General features: G+C 44.6%; 1 non-coding gene across 1 annotated transcript; it reads right to left on the reverse strand.

Moving 5' to 3' along the window:
• Positions 1 to 535: 535 nt before the first annotated feature.
• On the reverse strand, positions 536 to 641 carry LOC130991045 (small nucleolar RNA R71). The gene has a single exon (XR_009091009.1). It is a non-coding gene; the product is annotated as a small nucleolar RNA R71 (small nucleolar RNA).
• Between the last annotated feature and the right edge of the window lie 5,403 nt (positions 642 to 6,044).

Below are 6,044 nucleotides of genomic sequence, written 5' to 3' on the forward strand. Positions count from 1 at the left end.
CAGTTTCGAGAGGAAGACTGTGAAGAGAGAATCACTTCCAACCCCATTCTGGAAGACTTTGAGGATTCACGCTCAGTTGACTTAGAAGACCCGTTAGAGAACGGTGAAGGGCGTGAGCAAGAAGAAGAAGAAGTTCGTCCCAATCCTCACCAAGAAACCATGGCGGAGCAGAATGTCCAATACATGGGGGATTTCTCCAGGCCGGTCATTGGGAACACTAGCACTTCAGCAATAGTGCTTCCCACAGCAGTCCGGAATTACAATCTGAAGCCCAACGATTCAAACCTGCTGCCGCTCTTTCATGGGATGCCAAGTGAGGACGCTTTACAGTTCATCTGTGACTTCTGCACTCAAGTGCAGACCTTCCCTCTATTGGAGCTCACCGAGGATCAGTTGAGACTCAAGTGCTTACCTTATGCACTCAAGGACCGGGCTAGAACGTGGTTGCTGTCCCTGCCGCCGAACTCCATCACCACATGGGGAGAGGCGTGCGAGAAGTTCATGCTCAAGTACTACCCTAATCACAAGACACAGGAGATTAGGAACCAGATAATGAACTTCATGCAAGAAGCTGATGAGCCTCTCCACGAGGTTTGGGAGAGATTCCAAGAGCTCCTCCGCCAGTGCCCACAGCATCAGTTAGCACCTGTCATGTTGATGCAATTCTTCTATGACGGATTGATTCAGACGGCACAGTTTATGGTGGACAGTACCGCAGGGGGCAACATTGCCCGAAAGACAGCCAATGAGCTCAAAGAGATCTTCGACACACTCGCCGCGAGTTCTCAACAAAAGTCGGTAAGGGGAAGGAGGGTTGAAGCGAATGCAGTAGCTCCAAACAATGAGCTTCAGAAGCAGGTAGCTGACTTGATGAGGCAAGTACAGCACCTCACGATGAACCAGGTGGAGGCTCCACCCGTTCGCGCGCCACCAGCAGAAGGATGTGGCATATGTGGCGATTTTGGTCATGGAACCAACGCGTGCCATCGCATGGGGGATTTCACACCTGAAGGAGGAGCAGAGGTCTATGCTGCTCAGAGCTATCTGGGAGGACTCAATTTGAACAGGGGCCCAGCTTTAATCAAGGGCAACAAAGCTCCAACTCGGGTTGGAGAAATGAGCAGAATTCGGGATGGAGGAACCAAGCTCCTGGCCAAGGGTCGGGATCTAACCAAGGCAATCAGTTCCCCCGACCTCCACAGCAATTGGGGTATCAGAACCAGCAGCAGTTCTATCCATCTCAACAACAGCCCTCATTCCCTCAGCAGCAGCATTACCCTCAACCATATCAGCAACAACAATCACCGCAGCAACTCTACCCACCTCAGCAGCACCAACCTCCTGGCCCCTTATTTGAAGATCAGATGCAAGCTTTCATGCAAGCTAGCAAACAGGCGATGGAGGCTCAGAGTGCTACCATCAAGCGCCTCGAGACTACAGTTGGGCAACTAACAGGAGCCTTGAATCAGTTGCAGCAAGAACAGCCAACTGGGAAGTTCCCAAACCAGGACCAACAGCCACATTAAGCTCATGCCGTGGCGGTAATCAAGGAAAATGCCCCAATAACCACGGGAAAATGGAGAAGCAGAACCGTGCAAGCAATCAAGGCAACCCAATGCCCCAGTGAGCCACTCCCACCAGTCACTGTTGCACTAGACCAACCACCACCCAAGCAAGGAGATCCAGGTAACTTTATTTTTGATATTAGCTTAGGTGGGGTTGAAAAGGTTTTGGGAATGCTTGACTTGGGCGCGGCAGTCAATTTGATGCCGCTTGATATTTTTGAGAAATTGGGAAACAAAGAGCTGAAATGCACGAATATTAAGATAGAGCTAGCTGATGGCTCCATTAGCAGCCCACGAGGCTTTGTTGAGGATGTTGAGGTGGTCGTGAGGGGGATTAGAGTCTTGGCTGATTTTGTTGTCCTGGATGTGGGAAAAGGGATTAGAGGCGAGAATGGGCATCTCGTGCTACTTGGCCGACCCTTTATGGCTACCACCCATACTCGCATCGATGTGGGTACGGGAACTGTAAGTATGGTAGGGGCAGGTAGAGCGGTAACTTTCTCAGTTTTTGATAAAAAAACCTACTACCCCCACTCCCTTAATTCAAATTTGCTCTTATGTTGAAACATTTGATGCTTTGGATGAGGACTATATTGTGCAGGAATTCCTTAATAAGCCGCAGGAGGAGGACGAGATCGTGGAAGAATTTCATGCTAACCTGCAAGATGAAAGTGAGATTGAGCAAGAACTCCTAGATAAGCTGCAAGAGGAAGATGATAAAGAGCAAGGCCTTCTGTGTGCTTTGCTATTGGAAGAGAAGCTTGATGAGGTTGGGTCACTCAATTTCGTTGGATGTGTGGATAGAGGGCCATCCCAGGATATGAGCATGGATGACTCATTTGGAGGACCCGCAGCTGCAATTCAAGAAGATGTGTTTACAAGGGCGCTAAGGCAGCTGGAGCTTCAATCGGATTTTGGTTAAGGGGTTCTCTTAGTCGGGCTGGCGACTTAAAAACTAGCGCTGCATGGGAGGAAACCCATGTTTTCTTGCTTTTTTTTTTCTTATTTCGTTTTTCATTCGTTTTGTTTGTGTTGTGTTTTGTTGCTTCTGTTGTTGGTGTAGGTTGTTGCGTTGGAGACTGCCTGTCTAGGGATGAGAGTTGGGCAGACATCGTGGGACACTACAGACTCACCACTGGATCGGTATTTAGGGAAGTTTCCTCTTTCACCCCTCTTTTTGTTTGCACTGAGGACAGTGCCAGATTTTAAGTGTGGGGGGGGTGTTTGTTGGTATTTGTAATTCCTGTGGGTGTTTTTCTTGTTGTGTTCTTGGGCTTTCTTGTGTTGGGGCGAATGGTCCCCTTGTCTTGTTTTCTTGCTTGTTTTTAAGTGCATCGCATGTTGATAGTGGTTCATTGGCGATTCTGGATTGTGTCTGTGTTGTTTGTTATCTTTGTCTTTCATGATTGATTTGTTCCCAATGAAGTGTAATTAGTTTAAGGTTTTGGTGCAACACCCTGATGAGCAACTTTTGACGTGATTTGTCCGGTAGATGCTAAGGGGAGTGTTTTCAGTGCAAATTCCTAATATCCTTCTCTGTGTTGAAGTGTTTGGTTGGTTGTTGAGTTTTTGATAGCTCTGGGTCTCTGCTCCTCTAATGGCTTCATTATGAGCATGGGAAACCATACGAGAACATTTTGGATCACCTCCAAAAGTTCAATCTCGTGAATTTTGGCCCATCTATTAAGAGCGAAAATAACTTGACCCAAAAAAAAAAATAGAGAAGTGTAATGTGAAAAAATGAAAGAACATGAAAAAGGAATGAGATATGATTATAAAGGAAATTGCATTAGGAAATTCACCCTTAGCGGAGAATTGGGTCTGATCGGATTGAGTTGTATCACCTTGTTGTTGCATTTTTTTTTTAAATCTTAGCTTTGAACACTTGATTGGGGGACATTGATATCTTGAAGGACTTGGATTGGTTGGTGTTTGCTTGGTGAGAAGAATCGCTTGTGGATTTTCTTTCGATGTTGTGATTGTTGCTTGAGGACAAGCAAGGATTTAAGTGTGGGGGGGTTGTTTAGCCCTATTTTGTGATGATTTTATGGGTCTTTTTGTTGCGCATTCGAGCATGCTTCATATCTTTTTGCTCTATCCTTCACTGGCTCGATATTATTTGGTGGTATTACTGTTGTGTGCAGGAATCGGGAGCAGTCGAGTTTTTGGTATCGTTTCGGAGCTTTTTTGGAGCAGAGCTCACGGCGGCCGCCGTCTCACGCCGGCCGCCGTCCTCGACACCGGCCGCCGCCCCACGGCGCGCACCGTGAATTTCTGTGGAAGATCAGCGAAGGCAGCCTACGGCGCCGCCGTGACCGTCCCTGATGTTCGGCAATTACGTTTTTCTTACCATATAAAAGCCGATCCTTAGGGTTTTCACCCCATTCTCGACCCCAGCAGCCTCCTAGGCGATTTCCACATGTTTTCTCTTAGTTTTAGAGTAGTTAAACCATCAACAAACATCTTTTGGCTTGTAGATTGAAGATCATGTTAGTTTTCATTACATCGGATTGATGTTTCGGATTGTTCTCGCTGTAAGAATTCAGTTTATGTTTTCTTTGGATTGAATGCTAGTTTATTTTCTTTGCGTAGATTATTGGTTCTTCGAGTTTACTTGATGAATTAGTTGTTCTTTATTCTCGCCTAGATAATCGTTGTTTATGATTTATTGAATTATCTAATGCTTTCTAGATTGCTAGCTAGAACCCTAGGTTTATTAGTTCCCTGCGTTCTTAATCTGCTTCCTATTTTCGCCTAGATAGATTTATATGTTTTCTGTTGATTCTGCATTAGATAATTTTACAAGCTTTATTTAATTACGCCTAGATTTAAAGAGAGAGTGTCAGACCCAACTACCCGATTAGAGTGTTTAGATTTTCTTTCCTGTTTCCTGTGAGTAGCACGATCGAAGCCCTGCTAAGCCTTCCTTGAGAGACGACTTGAGTCACCTTACCGCCCTAGGACGACCTCATATAAATTCGAGTCCATCCGCTAGGTGTTTTTGGATGAGTCACGTCCCACTGGCGAGCTTGATTTCGCTGCTCTGGAGCGGAACTCATCTCTGCTCTAGCGCGAGCGTAGCTCTGTTCGGGCTGCATCAGTAGCTCTGCTCGGGCTGCATCAGGGTAGCAGGTTGGATCTAAGCGAGTCGGGTGCGGCTTAAACCCGTCTGATACATTGATAAACACTCATTTTGCATGGTTTTTATGGTTTATATTCTGTAGTTTAAGTCGATTTTACACCCGTTTAATTATTGTTTGGAGTTCATTTACTATTATTTCGAGATTTCACGGTTGGGTGTAGTTTTGACTGTTTGGATGCAGAATTGAGTGATAATGGAGCATGGAGTGTAAGGAACATGTTGAAGTTGAGAGAATCGAGCCCAAAAATCGAGAAAAGACGAAGATTCTGGAGTCGGGACGGAAAAGGAGCAGTTCGACGGTCAAAGGGAGTTGACCGCCGAATTTTGGTGATTTAAAGGGTGAAAACGGCGACCAAGACGGCGATCGCCGGCCAGGTCGCCGAATTCCCTGGATGGATTTTGGCCTTCGGTGGAAAAAACGGCGGTTGCCGTTTTCGTGTGTTAAATGGCCGGATTTCGGCGATCAATTCGGCGACCGCCGAACGGGTCGCCGAATTGGTGGCGTGTTTTATTTCCTTCCGCGTTTTTACGATTTTTCAAGTTCTTTTCGGTTTAGGACTTGGTTTTTCACCCTAAGACTATAAATAGGTCCTCTTTTGACCTATCTAGGGTTCCCAGCTTTAGTTTTTCAGTTCCCAACATTCATATTTCAGTTTTATAGCTTTAGAACTTTTTAGCTTTCCAGTTTTCAAGGCTTGGATCAAGATTGAAGATTCAAGCCGCTACAATCGTTTTAATTCGGTTTTTATACAATTTGTTTTTACAATTGCGTTCAATTTAATTATGTTTATGTTTGATTTTAGTATGTCTGGCTAGTCTTTTAATCTGAACCTAGGGTTTGTACATAGCTGATTGATTATGTGTTTTTGATTTATTGATATCAATTTGCCCTCCAACTTGTGATTCATGTTTCCTGGTGCCTGTTCTCTTGTGAATTATCTGATCAATGATTTACATGTCTAGCTGTTCAGTTTGAGTTTTGAATGCGATAATTGTTCAGCCGATTCAGGAATGCATGATATAGTGTTAGCCTTGAGTCTTGAATGCGATAGGTGAAGCTATTGGAAGCTATTCTTTATGTGCTATTTAGAGTTAATTTATTTCTTGGAGTCTTGAATGCGAAAAGGGATTTATTAATCTACGTTCATAGGTGGTCGTTAGAGACGCTTGTGAATAATATAGTGATCTTTCATCAGGGTTGGATTAAAATTGGTAATTGAATCAATAGGTTAAATGCATGTAGTTGATTAGTGAAAGTACATCCCTAGGGTCAGAGCTTTTCTTATATTTGAGTTAATTATCATAGTTTTTATGCTCTTTAGTTTTATTTAGTTAAT

The sequence above is a fragment of the Salvia miltiorrhiza genome, chromosome 6 (assembly GCF_028751815.1).
Source record: "Salvia miltiorrhiza cultivar Shanhuang (shh) chromosome 6, IMPLAD_Smil_shh, whole genome shotgun sequence".
In the NCBI taxonomy this organism is placed as follows: Eukaryota; Viridiplantae; Streptophyta; class Magnoliopsida; order Lamiales; family Lamiaceae; genus Salvia; species Salvia miltiorrhiza.